The following is a 13,683-nucleotide window of genomic DNA, read 5'->3' on the forward strand; positions in this document are numbered from 1 at the left end:
CTCATTCTCGTTCTAATTTCGATTAAAATGCCCCTGCTTCTCGACTCACATTTGCGTATAAACCAGCGGACCCTAGTTCCAGACGCGCGTAACGTCGAACGACCCTTCTGAAAAAAAATTGTTGCGACACGAGGACTTCCTAGGAGGTCAACCATCCGAGTACTAATCTCGCCAAGCACACTTAACTGCGGAGTTCTGATGGAATCCGGGGCTTTAGTGCTGGTATGATCGCACCTGTTTAGTTTCGCGCTGCAAATACATACACTCCTTCTCCTTTCTTCCCCCTCCCGTCATTTGTTTCCTTGTGCGTTCACACTTCACCTCTCATTCTCGTTCTAATATCGATTAAAATGCCCCTGCTTCTTGACTTACATTTGCGTATAAACCAGCGGACCCTAGTTCCAGACGAGCGTAACGTCGAAAGAATCATCTGCAAAAAGATGGGTGCAACACGAGGACCTTCCAAGAAATTGGGTGAAATATAAGGACTTCGCAGGAGGTCACCCATCCGAGTACTTTTCTCGCCCAAGCACCCTTAACTGCGGAGTTCTGATAGAATCCGTTGCATTAGTGTTGGTATGATCCCTCATGTTTCATTCTGCACTGCAAATACATACATTCTTTCTCCTCCGATCCCCCCTCCCGTCATTTGTTTCCTTGTGCGTGCACTCTGCATCTTTCTTTCTCGTTCTAATATCAAGTAATATGCCCCGACACCGTGACTCACCTTTGCAAATGAACCAGCAGTTTATAATTCTATTCGCGCGTAACGTCGAACAACCCATCCGAAAAAAAATATGTGCAACACGAGGGCTTCCCAAGTGGTCACCCATCTGAGTACTACTCTCGCCCAAGCACACTTAACTGCGGAGTTCTGATGGGATCCGGAGCTTTAGTGCTGGTATGATCGCACCTGTTTAATTTCGCGCTGCAAATACATACACTCCTTCTCCTTTCTTCCCCCTCCCGTCATTTGTTTCCTTGTGCGTTCACACTTTACCTCTCATTCTCGTTCTAATTTCGATTAAAATGCCCCTGCTTCTCGACTCACATTTGCGTATAAACCAGCGGACCCTAGTTCCAGACGCGCGTAACGTCGAACGACCCTTCTGAAAAAAAATTGTTGCGACACGAGGACTTCCTAGGAGGTCAACCATCCGAGTACTAATCTCGCCAAGCACACTTAACTGCGGAGTTCTGATGGGATCCGGGGCTTTAGTGCTGGTATGATCGCACCTGTTTAGTTTCGCGCTGCAAATACATACACTCCTTCTCCTTTCTTCCCCCTCCCGTCATTTGTTTCCTTGTGCGTTCACACTTCACCTCTCATTCTCGTTCTAATATCGATTAAAATGCTCCTGCTTCTTGACTTACATTTGCGTATAAACCAGCGGACCCTAGTTCCAGACGAGCGTAACGTCGAAAGAATCATCTGTAAAAAGATGGGTGCAACACGAGGACCTCCCAAGAAATTGGGTGAAATATAAGGACTTCGCAGGAGGTCACCCATCCGAGTACTTTTCTCGCCCAAGCACCCTTAACTGCGGAGTTCTGATAGAATCTGTTGCATTAGCGCTGGTATGATCCCTCATGTTTCATTCTGCACTGCAAATACATACATTCTTTCTCCTCCGATCCCCCCTCCCGTCATTTGTTTCCTTGTGCGTGCACTCTGCATCTTTCTTTCTCGTTCTAATATCAAGTAATATGCCCCGGCACCGTGACTCACCTTTGCAAATGAACCAGCAGTTTATAATTCTATTCGCGTGTAACGTCGAACAACCCATCCGAAAAAAAATATGTGCAACACGAGGGCTTCCCAAGTGGTCACCCATCTGAGTACTACTCTCGCCCAAGCACACTTAACTGCGGAGTTCTGATAGAATCCGTTGCATTAGTGCTGGTGTGATCGAACCAATTTAATTTCGTGCTGCAAATACATACACTCCTTCTCCTTTCTTCCCCCTCCCATCATTTGTTTCCTTGTGCGTTCACACTTCACCTCTCATTCTCGTTCTAATATCGATTAAAATGCCCCTTCTTCTTGACTCACATTTGCGTATAAACCAGCGGACCCTAGTTCTAGACGCGCGTAACGTCGAACGACCCTTCTGAAAAAAAATTGTTGCGACATGAGTACTTCCCAGGAGGTCAACCATCCGAGTACTAATCTCACCAAGCACACTTAACTACGGAGTTCTGATGGGATCCGGGGCTTTAGTACTGGTATGATCGCACCTGTTTAGTTTCGCGCTGCAAATACATACACTCCTTCTCCTTTCTTCCCCCTCCCGTCATTTGTTTCCTTGTGCGTTCACACTTCACCTCTCATTCTCGTTCTAATATCGATTAAAATGCCCCTGCTTCTTGACTTACATTTGCGTATAAACCAGCGGACCCTAGTTCCAGACGAGCGTAACGTCGAAAGAATCATCTGCAAAAAGATGGGTGCAACACGAGGACCTCCCAAGAAATTGGGTGAAATATAAGGACTTCGCAGGAGGTCACCCATCCGAGTACTTTTCTCGCCCAAGCACCCTTAACTGCGGAGTTCTGATAGAATCCGTTGCATTAGTGCTGGTATGATCCCTCATGTTTCATTCTGCACTGCAAATACATACACTCTTTCTCCTCCCATCCTCCCTCCCGTCATTTGTTTCCTTTTGCGTGCACTCTGCATCTCTCTTTCTCGTTCTAATATCAAGTAACATGCCCCAGCAACGTGACTCACCTTTGCAAATGAACCAGCGATTTATAATTCCATTCGCGCGTAACGTCGAACAACCCATCCAAAAAAAAAATAGGTGCAACACAAGGGCTTCCCAGGTGGACACCCATCCGAGTACTACTCTCGCCCAAGCACACTTAACTGCGAAGTTCTGATGGGATCCGGAGCTTTAGTGATGGTATGATCGAACGTGTTTAATTTGGCGCTGAAAATACATAAACTCATTCCCCTTTCTTCCCCCTCCCGTCATTTGTTTCCTTGTGCGTGCGCACTGTACCTCCCGTTCTTGTTCTAATATCAAGTAAAATGCCACGGCGCCATGACTCACATTTGCGAATAAACCTGAGGACAATAATTCAAGTCGCGCGTAACGTCGAACGACACATCTGAAAAAAAGAAAATGGGTGCAACACGAGAACTTCCCAGGAGGTAACCCATCATTGTACTACTTTCGCCAAAGCACACTTAACTGCGGAGTTCTGATGGGATCCGGTGCATTTGTGCTGGTGTGACCGCACCTGTTTAATTTCGTGCTGAGAATACATACACTCCTTCTTCCCTCCCCCCCTCCCATCATTTGTTTCCTTGTGCGTTCTTACTGCACCTCTCCTTCTTGTTCTAATATCGATTAAAATACCCTTGATTCTTGACTCACATTTGCGTATAAACCAGCGGACCATAGTTCCAGTCGCGCATTATGTCGAACGACCCGTCTGAAAAAAAATTGGTGCGACACGAGGACTTCCCAAGAGGTCACCCATCCGAGTACTACTCTCGCCCAAGCACACTTAACTGCGGAGTTCTGATGGGATCCGGTGCATTAGTGCAAGTGTGATCGCACCCGTCTAATTCCACGCTGCAAATACATAAATTCCTTCTCCTTTCTTTCCCCTCCTGTCATTTGTTTCCTTGTGCGTGCGCACTGCACCTCCCGTTCTCGTTCTAATATCAAGTAAAATGCTACAGCACCGTGACTCACATTTGCGAATAAACCTGAGGACCATAATACAAGTCGCGCGTAACGTCGAAAGAATCATCTGCAAAAAAATGGGTGCAACACGAGGACTTCACAAGAAAATGGGTGAAATATAAGAACTTCGCAGGAGGTAACCCATGCTAGTACTACTCTCGCCCAAACACCCTTACCTACGGAGTTCTGATAGAATCCGTTGCATTAGTGCTGGTATGATCGCACCTGTTTTATTTCGTTCTGAAAATACATACACTTCTTCTCCTTCCCTCCCCCTCCCATCAATTGTTTCCTTGTGTGTTCACATTGCACCTCTCCTTCTCGTTCTAATATCGATTAAAATGCCCCTGCTTCTTGACTCACAATTGTGTATAAACCAGCGGACCCTAGTTCCAGTCGAGCGTAACGTCGAACGACCGGTCTGAAAAAAAATTGGTGCGACACGAGGAATTCCCAGGAGGTCACCCATCCGAGAACTACTCTCGCCCAAGCACACTTAACTGCGGAGTTCTGATGGGATCCGGTGCATTAGTGATGGTATGATCGCACCCGTTTAATTCCGCGCTGCAAATACATAAACTCCTTCTCCTTTCTTCCCCCTCCCGTCATTTGTTTCCTTGTGCGTGCGCACTGCACCTCCCATTCTCGTTCTAATATCAAGTAAAATGCTACAGCACTGTGACTCACATTTGTGAATAAACCTGAGGACCATAATACAAGTCGCGCGTAACGTCGAAAGAATCATCTGCAAAAAAATGGGTGCAACACGAGGACTTCACAAGAAAATGGGTGAAATATAAGAACTTCGCAGGAGGTAACCCATGCTAGTACTACTCTCGCCCAAACACCCTTACCTACGGAGTTCTGATAGAATCCGTTGCATTAGTGCTGGTATGATCGCACCTGTTTCATTTCGCGCTTCAAATACATACACTCCTTCTCCTTTCTTCCCCCTCCCATCATTTGTTTCCTTGTGCGTGCGCACTGCACCTCTCGTTCTCGTTCAAATATCAGGTAAAATGCCATGGCGCCGTGACTCACATTTGCGAATAAATCTGCGGACCATATTTAAAGTCGCGCGTAACGTCGAACGGCACATCTGAAAAAAAAGGGTGCAACACGAGAACTTCCCACGAGGTAACCCATCATTGTACTACTTTCGCCATAGCACACTTAACTGCGGAGTTCTGATGGGATCCGGTGCATTTGTGCTGGTATGATCGCACCTGTTTAATTTCGCACTGCAAATACATACACTCATTCCCCTTTCTTCCCCCTCCCGTCATTTGTTTCCTTGTGCGTGCGCACTGTACCTCCCGTTCTCGTTCTAATATCAAGTAAAATGTCACGGCGCCGTGACTCACATTTGCGAATAAACCTGAGGACCATAATTCAAGTCGCGCGTAACGTCGAAAGAATCATCTGCAAAAAAATGGGCGCAACACGAGAAATTTTACAAGAAAATGGGTGAAATATAAGGACTTCGCAGGAGGTAACCCATGCTAGTACTACTCTCGCCCAAGCACCCTTACCTACGGAGTTCTGATAGAATCCGTTGCATTAGTACTGGTATGATCGCACCTGTTTCATTTCGTGCTAAAAATACATACACTCCTTCTTCTTCCCTCCCCCTCCCATCAATTGTTTCCTTGTGCGTTCACACTGCACCTCTCCTTCTCGTTGTAATATCGATTAAAATGCCCCTACTTCTTGACTCACATTTGCGTATAAACCAGCGGACTCTAGTTCCAGTGGAACGACCCATCTGAAAAAAAAATTGTTGCGATACGAAGACTTCCCAAGAGGTCACCCATCCGAGTACTACTCTCGCCCAAGCACACTTAACTGCAGAGTTCTGATGGGATCCAGTGCATTAGTGCTGGTATGATGCCACTTGTTTAATTTTGTGCTTCAAATACATACACTCCTTCTCTTTTCTTCCTCATCTCGTCATTTGTTTCCTTGTGCGTGCGCACTGCACCTCCTGTACTCGTTCTAATATCAAGTAAAATGCCACGGTGCCGTGACTCACATTTGCGAATAAACCTGCGGACCATAAATCAAGTCGCGCGTAACGTCGAAAGAATCATCTGCAAAAATATGGGTGCAACACGAGGACCTCCCAAGAAAATGGGTGAAATATAAGGACTACGCAGGAGGTCACCCATCCGAGTACTTTTCTCGCCCAAGCACCCTTAACTGCGGAGTTCTGATAGAATCCGTTGCATTAGTGCTGGTATGATCCCTCATGTTTCATTCTGCACTGCAAATACATACACTCTTTCTCCTCCCATCCCCCCTCCCGTCATTTGTTTCCTTGTCCGTGCACTCTGCATCTCTCTTTCTCGTTCTAATATCAAGTAATATGCCCCGACACCGTGACTCACCTTTGCAAATGAACCAGCAGTTTATAATTCCATTCGCGCGTAACGTCGAACAACCCATCCGAAAAAAAATTGGTGCAACACGAGGGCTTCCCAAGTGGTCACCCATTCGAGTACTACTCCCGCCCAAGCACACTTAACTGCGGAGTTCTGATGGGATCTGGAGCTTTAGTGCTGGTATGATCGCACCTGTTTAATTTCACGCTGTAAATACATACACTCCTTCTCCTTTCTTCCCCCTCCCGTCATTTGTTTCCTTGTGCGTTCACACTTCACCTCTCATTCTCGTTCTAATATCGATTAAAATGCCCCTGCTTCTTGACTCACATTTGCGTATAAACCAGCGGACCCTAGTTCCAGACGTGCGTAACGTCGAACGACCTGTCTGAAAAAAAATTGGTGCGACACGAGTACTTCCCAAGAGGTCACCCATCCGAGTACTAATCTCGCCCAAGCACACATAACTGCGGAGTTCTGATGGGATCCAGTGCATTAGTGCTGGTATGATCGCACCTGTTTAATTTCGCGTTGCAAATACACAAACTCATTCCCCTTTCTTCCCCCTCCCGTCATTTGTTTCCTTGTGCCTGCGTACTTCACCTCCCGTTCTCGTTCTAATATCAAGTAAAATGTCACGGCGCCGTGACTCACATTTGCGAATAAACTTGAGGACCGTAATTCAAGTCGCGCGTAACGTCGAAAGAATCATTTGCAAAAAAATGGGTGCAACACGAGGACTTCACAAGAAAATGGGTGAAATATAAGGACTTCGCAGGAGGTAACCCATGCTAGTACTACTCTCGCCCAAGCACCCTTACCTACGGAGTTCTGATAGAATCCGTTGCATTAGTACTGGTATGATCGCACCTGTTTCATTTCGTGCTAAAAATACATACACTCCTTCTTCTTCCCTCCCCCTCCCATCAATTGTTTCCTTGTGCGTTCACACTGCACCTCTCCTTCTCGTTGTAATATCGATTAAAATGCCCCTACTTCTTGACTCACATTTGCGTATAAACCAGCGGACTCTAGTTCCAGTCGAACGACCCATCTGAAAAAAAAATTGTTGCGATACGAGGACTTCCCAAGAGGTCACCCATCCGAGTACTACTCTCGCCCAAGCACACTTAACTGCAGAGTTCTGATGGGATCCAGTGCATTAGTGCTGGTATGATGCCACTTGTTTAATTTTGTGCTTCAAATACATACACTCCTTCTCTTTTCTTCCTCATCCCGTCATTTGTTTCCTTGTGCGTGCGCACTGCACCTCCTGTACTCGTTCTAATATCAAGTAAAATGCCACGGTGTCGTGACTCACATTTGCGAATAAACCTGCGGACCATAAATCAAGTCGCGCGTAACGTCGAAAGAATCATCTGCAAAAAGATGGGTGCAACACGAGGACCTCCCAAGAAAATGAGTGAAATATAAGGACTTCGCAGGAGGTCACCCATCCGAGTACTTTTCTCGTCCAAGCACCCTTAACTGCGGAGTTCTGATAGAATCCGTTGCATTAGTGCTGGTATGATCCCTCATGATTTATTCTGCACTGCAAATACATACACTCTTTCTCCTCCCATCCCCCCTCCTGTCATTTGTTTCCTTGTGCGTGCACTCTGCATCTCTCTTTCTCGTTCTAATATTAAGTAATATGCCCCAGCATCGTGACTCACCTTTGCAAATGAACCAGCAGTTTATAATTCCATTCGCGCGTAGCGTCGAACAACCCATCCGAAAAAAATAGGTGCAACACGAGGGCTTCCCAAGTTGTCACCCATCCGAGTACTACTCTCGCCCAAGCACACTTAAGTGCGTAGTCCCGATGGGATCCAGGGCTTTAGTGCTGGTATGATCGCACCTGTTTAATTTCGCGCTGCAAATACATATACTCCTTCTCCTTTCTTCCCCCTCCGGTCATTTGTTTCCTTATGCGTTCACACTTCACCTCTCATTCTCGTTCTAATATCGATTAAAATGACCCTGCTTCTTGACTCACATTTGCGTATAAACCAGCGGACCCTAGTTCCAGTCGCGCGTAATGTCAAACGACCCGTCTGAAAAAAAATTGGTGCGACACGAGGACTTCCCAAGAGGTCACCCATCCGAGTACTACTCTTGCCCAAGCACACAAAACTGCGGAGTTCTGATGGGATCCGGTGCATTACTGCTGAAATGATTGCACCTGTTTAATTTCCCGCTGCAAATACACAAACTCATTCCCCTTTCGTCCCCCTCTCGTCATTTGTTTCCTTGTGCGTGCGCACTGCAGCTCCCGTTCTCGTTCTAATAACAAGTAAAATGCTACAGCGCTGTGACTCACATTTACGAATAAACCTGAGGACCATAATTCAAGTCGCGCGTAACGTCAAAAGAATCATTTGTAAAAAAATGGGTGCAACACGTGGACTTCCTAAGAAAATGGGTGAAATATAAGGACTTCGCAGGAGGTCACCCATCCTAGTGCTACTCTCGCCCAAGCACCCTTAACTTGCGGAGTTCTGATAGAATCCGTTGCATTGGTGCTGGTATGATGGCTCATGTTTCATTTTGCACTGCAAATACATTAACTTTTTCTCCCTCCATCCCCCCTCCCGTCATTTGTTTCCTTGTGCGTGCACTCTGCATCTCTCCTTCTCGTTCTAATATCGATTAAAATGCCCCTGCTTCTTGACTCACATTTGTGTATAAACCAGTAGACCCTAGTTCCAGTCGCGCGTAACGTCGAACGACCCGTCTGAAAAAAAAAATTAGTATGACACGAGGACTTCACAGGAGGTCACCCATCCGAGTACTACTCTCGCCCAAACACACTTAACTGCGGAGTTCTGATGGGATCCGGTGCATTAGTGCTGGTTTGATCGCACTCGGTTAAGTTCGCGCTGCAAATACATAAACTACTTCTCCGTTCTTCCCCCTCCCGTCATTTGTTTCCTTGTGTGTGCGCACTGCACCTCTTGTTCTCGTTCAAATATCAAGTAAGATGCCACAGCGCCGTGACTCACATTTGCGAATAAATCTGCGGACCATAATTAAAGTCGCGCGTAACGTCGAACGGCACATCTGAAAAAAAGAAAATGGGTGCAACACGAGAACTTCCCAGGAGGTAACCCATCATTGTACTACTTTCGTCAAATCACACTTAACTGCGGAGTTCTGATGGGATCCGGTGCATTTGTGCTGGTGTGAGCGCACCTGTTTAATTTCTGGCTGAAAATACATACACTCCTTCTTCCCTCCCCCCCTCCAATCATTTGTTTCCTTGTGCATTCACACTGCACCTCTCCTTCTCGTTCTAATATCGATTAAAATACCCCTGATTCTTGACTCACATTTGCGTATAAACCAGCGGACCATAGTTCCAGTCGCGCGTAACGTCGAACGACCCGTCTGAAAAAAAATTGGTGCAACACAAAGACTTCCCAGGAGGTCACCCATCCGAGTACTACTCTCGCCCAAGCACAATTAACTGCAGAGTTCTGATGGGATCCAGTGCATTAGTGCTGGTATGATTGCACCCGTTTAATTTCGCGCTGCAAATAGATAAACTCCTTCTCCTTTCTTCCCCCTCCCGTCATTTGTTTCCTTGTGCGTGCGCATTGCACCTCCCGTGCTCGTTCTAATATCAAGTAAAATACTAAGGTGCCGTGACTCACATTTGCGAATAAACCTGAGGACCATAATTCAAGTCGCGCGTAGCGTCGAAAGAATCGTCTGCAAAAAAATGGGTGCAACACGAGGACTTCACAAGAAAATGGGTGAAATATAAGGACTTCGCAGGAGGTCACCCATCCGAGTACTACTCTCGCCCAAGCACACTTAACTGCAGAGTTCTGATGGGATACGGGGCTTTAGTGCTGGTATAATCGCTCCTGTTTAAGTTCGCGCTGCAAAAACATACACTCCTTCTCCTTTCTTCCCCCTCCCGTCAATTGTTTCCTTGTGCGTTCACACTGCACCTCTCATTCTCGTTCTAATATCGATTAAAATGCCCCTACTTCTTGACTCACATTTGCGTATAAACTAGCGGACCCTAGTTTCAGTCGCGCGTAACGTCGTACGACCCGTCTGAAAAAAAATTATTGCGACACGAGGACTTCCCAGGAGGCCACCCATCCGAGTACTACTTTCGCCAAAGCACACTTAACTGCGAAGTTCTGATGGGATCCGGTGCATTTGTGCTGGTAACGTCGAACGACACATCTAAAAAAAAGAAGATGGGTGCAACACGAGGACTTCACAAGAAAATGGGTGAAATATAAGGACTTCGCAGGAGGTAACCCATGCTAGTACTACTCTCGCCCAAGCAGCCTTACCTACAGAGTTCTGATAGAATCCGTTGCATTAGTGCTTGTATGATCGCACCTGTTTCATTTCGTGCTGAAAATACATACACTCCTTCTCCTTCTCTCCCCCTCCCATCAATTGTTTCCTTGTGTGTTCACACTGCACCTCTCCTTCTCGTTCTAATATCGATTTAAATGCCCCTGCTTCTTGACTCACATTTGCGTATAAACCAGCGGACCCTAGTTCTAGTCGCGCGTAACGTCGAACGACCCGTCTGAAAAAAAATTGGTGCGACACGAGGACTTCCTAGGAGGTCACCCATCCGAGTACTACTCTCGCCCAAGCACACTTGACTGCAGAGTTCTGATGGGATCCTGTGCATTAGTGCTGGTATGATCGCACCCGTTTAATTCAACGTAGCAAATACATAAACTCCTTCTCCTTTCTTCCCTCTCCCGTCATTTGTTTCCTTGTGCGTGCGCACTGCACCTCTCGTTCTCGTTCAAATATCAAGTAAAATGCCACGGTGCCGTGACTCTCATTTGCGAATAAATCTGCATTCCATAATTAAAGTCGCGCGTAACGTCGAACGGCACATCTGAAAAAAAGAAGATGGGTGCAACACGAGGACTTCACAAGAAAATGGGTGAAATATAAGGACTTCGCAGGAGGTAACCCATGCTAGTACTGCTCTCGCCCAAGCACCCTTACCTACAGAGTTCTGATAGAATCCGTTGCATTAGTGCTTGTATGATCGCACCTGTTTCATTTCGTGCTGAAAATACATACACTCCTTCTCCTTCCCTCCCCCTCCCATCAATTGTTTCCTTGTGTGTTCACACTGCACCTCTCCTTCTCGTTCTAATATCGATTTAAATGCCCATGCTTCTTGACTCACATTTGCGTATAAACCAGCGGACCCTAGTTCTAGTCGCGCGTAACGTTGAACGACCCGTCTGAAAAAAAATTGGTGCGACACGAGGACTTCCCAGGAGGTCACCCATCTGAGTACTACTCTCGCCCAAGCACACTTAACTGCAGAGTTCTGATGGGATCCGGTGCATTAGTGCTGGTATGATCGCACCCGTTTAATTCAACGTAGCAAATACATAAACTCCTTCTCCTTTCTTCCCCCTCCCGTCATTTGTTTCCTTGTGCGTGCGCACTGCACCTCTCATTCTTGTTCAAATATCAAGTAAAATGCCACGGTGCTGTGACTCACATTTGTGAATAAATTTGCAGACCATAATTAAAGTCGCGCGTAACGTCGAACTGCACATCTAAAAAAAAAGAAAATGGGTGCAACACGAGAACTTCCCAGGAGGTAACCCATCATTGTACTGCTTTCGCCAAAGCACACTTAACTGTGGAGTTCTTATGGGATCCGGTGGATTTGTGCAGGTGTGACCGCACCTGTTTAATTTCGTGCTGAAAATACATACACTCCTTCTTCCCTCCCCCCCTCCCATCATTTGTTTCCTTGTGCGTTCACACTGCACCTCTCCTTCTCATTCTAATATCGATTAAAATGCCCCAGATTCTTGACTCACATTTTCGTATAAACCAGCGGACCCATGCTAGAACTACTCTCGCCCAAACACCCTTACCTACGGAGTTCTAATAGAATCCGTTGCATTAGTGCTGGTATGATCGCACCTGTTTCATTTCGTGCTGAAAATACATACACTCCTTCTCCTTCCCTCCCCCTCCCATCAATTGTTTCTTTGTGCGTTCACACTGCACCTCTGCTTCTCGTTCTAATATCGATTAAAATGCCCCTGCTTCTTGACTCACATTTGCGTATAAACCAACGGACCCTCGTTCCAGTCGCGCGTAACGTCGAACGACCCATCTGAAAAAAAATTGGTGCGACACGAGGACTTCCCAGGAGGTCACCCATTCGAGTACTACTCTCGCCCAAGCACACTTAACTGTAGAGTTCTGATGGGATCCGGTGCATTAGTGCTGGTATGATGCCATTTGTTTAATTTTGCGCTTCAAATACATACACTCCTTCTCTTTTCTTCCTCATCCCGTCATTTGTTTCCTTGTGCGTGCGCAATGCACCTCCCGTACTCGTTCTAATATCAAGTAAAATGCCACGGCGCCATGACTCACATTTGCGAATAAACCTGCGGACCATAAATCAAGTCGCGCGTAACGTCGAAAGAATCATCTGAAAAAAGATGGGTGCAACACGAGGACCTCCCAAGAAAATGGGTGAAATATAAGGACTTCGCAGGAGGTCACCCATCCGAGTACTTTTCTCTCCCAAGCACCCTTAACTGCGGAGTTCTGATAGAATCCGTTGCATTAGTGCTGGTATGATCCCTCATGTTTCATTCTGCACAGCAAATACATACACTCTTTCTCCTCCCATCCCCCCTCCCGTCATTTGTTTCCTTGTGCGTGCACTCTGCATCTCTCTTTCTCGTTCTAATATCAAGTAATATGACCTTGCACCGTGACTCACCTTTGCAAATGAACCAGTGGTTTATAATTCCATTCGCGCGTAACGTCGAACAACCCATCCGAAAAAAAATAGGTGCAACACGAGGGCTTCCCAAGTGGTCACCCATCCGAGTACTACCCTCGCCCAAGCACACTTAAATGCGGAGTTCTGATGGGATCCGGAGTTTTGGTGCTGGTATGATCGCACATGTTTAATTTCGAGCTACAAATACATACACACCTTCTCCTTTCTTCCCCCTCCAGTCATTTGTTTCCTTGTGCGTTCACACTTTACCTCTCATTCTCGTTCTAATATCGATTAAAATGCCCCTGATTCTTGACTCAAATTTGCGTATAAACCAACGGACCCTAGTTCCAGACGCGCTTAACGTCGAACGACCCGTTTGAAAAAAAAATTGGTGCGACACCAGGACTTCCCAGGAGGTCATCCATCCGAGTACTAATCTCACCCAAGCACACTTAACTGCAGAGTTCTGATGGGATTCGGGGCTTTAGTGCTGGTATGATCGCACCTGTTTAGTTTCGCGCTACAAATACATACACTCCTTCTCCTTTCTTCCCCCTCCCGTCATTTGTTTCCTTGTGCGTTCACACTTCACCTCTCATTCTCGTTCTAATATCGATTAAAATGCCCCTGCTTCTTGACTCACATTTGCGTATAAACCAGCGGACCCTAGTTCCAGTCGCGCGTAACTTCGAACGACCTGTCTAAAAAAAAATTGGTGCGACACGAGGACTTTCCAGGAGGTCACCCATCCGAGTACTACTCTCGCCCAAGCACACTTAACTGCGGAGTTCTGATGGGATCCGGTGCATTAGTGCTGGTATGATCGCACCCGTTTAAT

The 13,683-nt window shown here is 46.5% G+C and overlaps 5 non-coding genes and 23 pseudogenes across 5 annotated transcripts; all 28 read right to left on the reverse strand.

The window, feature by feature from the left end:
- Window positions 1–118: 118 nt before the first annotated feature.
- On the reverse strand, window positions 119–236 carry LOC148263943 (5S ribosomal RNA; annotated as a pseudogene).
- Window positions 237–796: 560 nt separating this feature from the next.
- Window positions 797–915, reverse strand: LOC148263944 (5S ribosomal RNA). Its single transcript, XR_015821160.1, has one exon. It is a non-coding gene; the product is annotated as a 5S ribosomal RNA (ribosomal RNA).
- A 205-nt stretch (window positions 916–1,120) lies between these two features.
- On the reverse strand, window positions 1,121–1,238 carry LOC148263945 (5S ribosomal RNA; annotated as a pseudogene).
- A 560-nt stretch (window positions 1,239–1,798) lies between these two features.
- Window positions 1,799–1,917, reverse strand: LOC148263946 (5S ribosomal RNA; annotated as a pseudogene).
- A 205-nt stretch (window positions 1,918–2,122) lies between these two features.
- Window positions 2,123–2,240, reverse strand: LOC148263947 (5S ribosomal RNA; annotated as a pseudogene).
- A 561-nt stretch (window positions 2,241–2,801) lies between these two features.
- On the reverse strand, window positions 2,802–2,920 carry LOC148263948 (5S ribosomal RNA; annotated as a pseudogene).
- A 209-nt stretch (window positions 2,921–3,129) lies between these two features.
- Window positions 3,130–3,248, reverse strand: LOC148263949 (5S ribosomal RNA; annotated as a pseudogene).
- Window positions 3,249–3,452: 204 nt separating this feature from the next.
- LOC148263950 (5S ribosomal RNA) lies at window positions 3,453–3,571 on the reverse strand. Its single transcript, XR_015820725.1, has one exon. It is a non-coding gene; the product is annotated as a 5S ribosomal RNA (ribosomal RNA).
- A 559-nt stretch (window positions 3,572–4,130) lies between these two features.
- Window positions 4,131–4,249, reverse strand: LOC148263951 (5S ribosomal RNA; annotated as a pseudogene).
- Window positions 4,250–4,807: 558 nt separating this feature from the next.
- LOC148263952 (5S ribosomal RNA) lies at window positions 4,808–4,926 on the reverse strand (annotated as a pseudogene).
- Window positions 4,927–5,475: 549 nt separating this feature from the next.
- LOC148263953 (5S ribosomal RNA) lies at window positions 5,476–5,593 on the reverse strand (annotated as a pseudogene).
- Window positions 5,594–6,154: 561 nt separating this feature from the next.
- LOC148263954 (5S ribosomal RNA) lies at window positions 6,155–6,273 on the reverse strand (annotated as a pseudogene).
- A 205-nt stretch (window positions 6,274–6,478) lies between these two features.
- LOC148263955 (5S ribosomal RNA) lies at window positions 6,479–6,597 on the reverse strand (annotated as a pseudogene).
- A 548-nt stretch (window positions 6,598–7,145) lies between these two features.
- On the reverse strand, window positions 7,146–7,263 carry LOC148263956 (5S ribosomal RNA; annotated as a pseudogene).
- A 560-nt stretch (window positions 7,264–7,823) lies between these two features.
- Window positions 7,824–7,942, reverse strand: LOC148263957 (5S ribosomal RNA; annotated as a pseudogene).
- Window positions 7,943–8,147: 205 nt separating this feature from the next.
- On the reverse strand, window positions 8,148–8,266 carry LOC148263958 (5S ribosomal RNA; annotated as a pseudogene).
- A 563-nt stretch (window positions 8,267–8,829) lies between these two features.
- Window positions 8,830–8,948, reverse strand: LOC148263959 (5S ribosomal RNA; annotated as a pseudogene).
- Window positions 8,949–9,157: 209 nt separating this feature from the next.
- Window positions 9,158–9,276, reverse strand: LOC148263960 (5S ribosomal RNA; annotated as a pseudogene).
- Window positions 9,277–9,480: 204 nt separating this feature from the next.
- Window positions 9,481–9,599, reverse strand: LOC148263961 (5S ribosomal RNA; annotated as a pseudogene).
- A 559-nt stretch (window positions 9,600–10,158) lies between these two features.
- On the reverse strand, window positions 10,159–10,277 carry LOC148263962 (5S ribosomal RNA; annotated as a pseudogene).
- A 374-nt stretch (window positions 10,278–10,651) lies between these two features.
- Window positions 10,652–10,770, reverse strand: LOC148263963 (5S ribosomal RNA; annotated as a pseudogene).
- A 563-nt stretch (window positions 10,771–11,333) lies between these two features.
- LOC148263964 (5S ribosomal RNA) lies at window positions 11,334–11,452 on the reverse strand. Its single transcript, XR_015821208.1, has one exon. It is a non-coding gene; the product is annotated as a 5S ribosomal RNA (ribosomal RNA).
- Window positions 11,453–11,662: 210 nt separating this feature from the next.
- On the reverse strand, window positions 11,663–11,781 carry LOC148263965 (5S ribosomal RNA; annotated as a pseudogene).
- A 446-nt stretch (window positions 11,782–12,227) lies between these two features.
- LOC148263966 (5S ribosomal RNA) lies at window positions 12,228–12,347 on the reverse strand (annotated as a pseudogene).
- Window positions 12,348–12,583: 236 nt separating this feature from the next.
- On the reverse strand, window positions 12,584–12,702 carry LOC148263967 (5S ribosomal RNA; annotated as a pseudogene).
- A 206-nt stretch (window positions 12,703–12,908) lies between these two features.
- On the reverse strand, window positions 12,909–13,027 carry LOC148263968 (5S ribosomal RNA). The gene has a single exon (XR_015820235.1). It is a non-coding gene; the product is annotated as a 5S ribosomal RNA (ribosomal RNA).
- Window positions 13,028–13,233: 206 nt separating this feature from the next.
- On the reverse strand, window positions 13,234–13,352 carry LOC148263969 (5S ribosomal RNA; annotated as a pseudogene).
- Window positions 13,353–13,557: 205 nt separating this feature from the next.
- Window positions 13,558–13,676, reverse strand: LOC148263970 (5S ribosomal RNA). The gene has a single exon (XR_015819704.1). It is a non-coding gene; the product is annotated as a 5S ribosomal RNA (ribosomal RNA).
- Between the last annotated feature and the right edge of the window lie 7 nt (window positions 13,677–13,683).

Source organism: Carica papaya, chromosome 5 (genome assembly GCF_054855325.1).
Source record: "Carica papaya isolate Zhongbai chromosome 5, ASM5485532v1, whole genome shotgun sequence".
Classification (NCBI taxonomy): Eukaryota; Viridiplantae; Streptophyta; class Magnoliopsida; order Brassicales; family Caricaceae; genus Carica; species Carica papaya.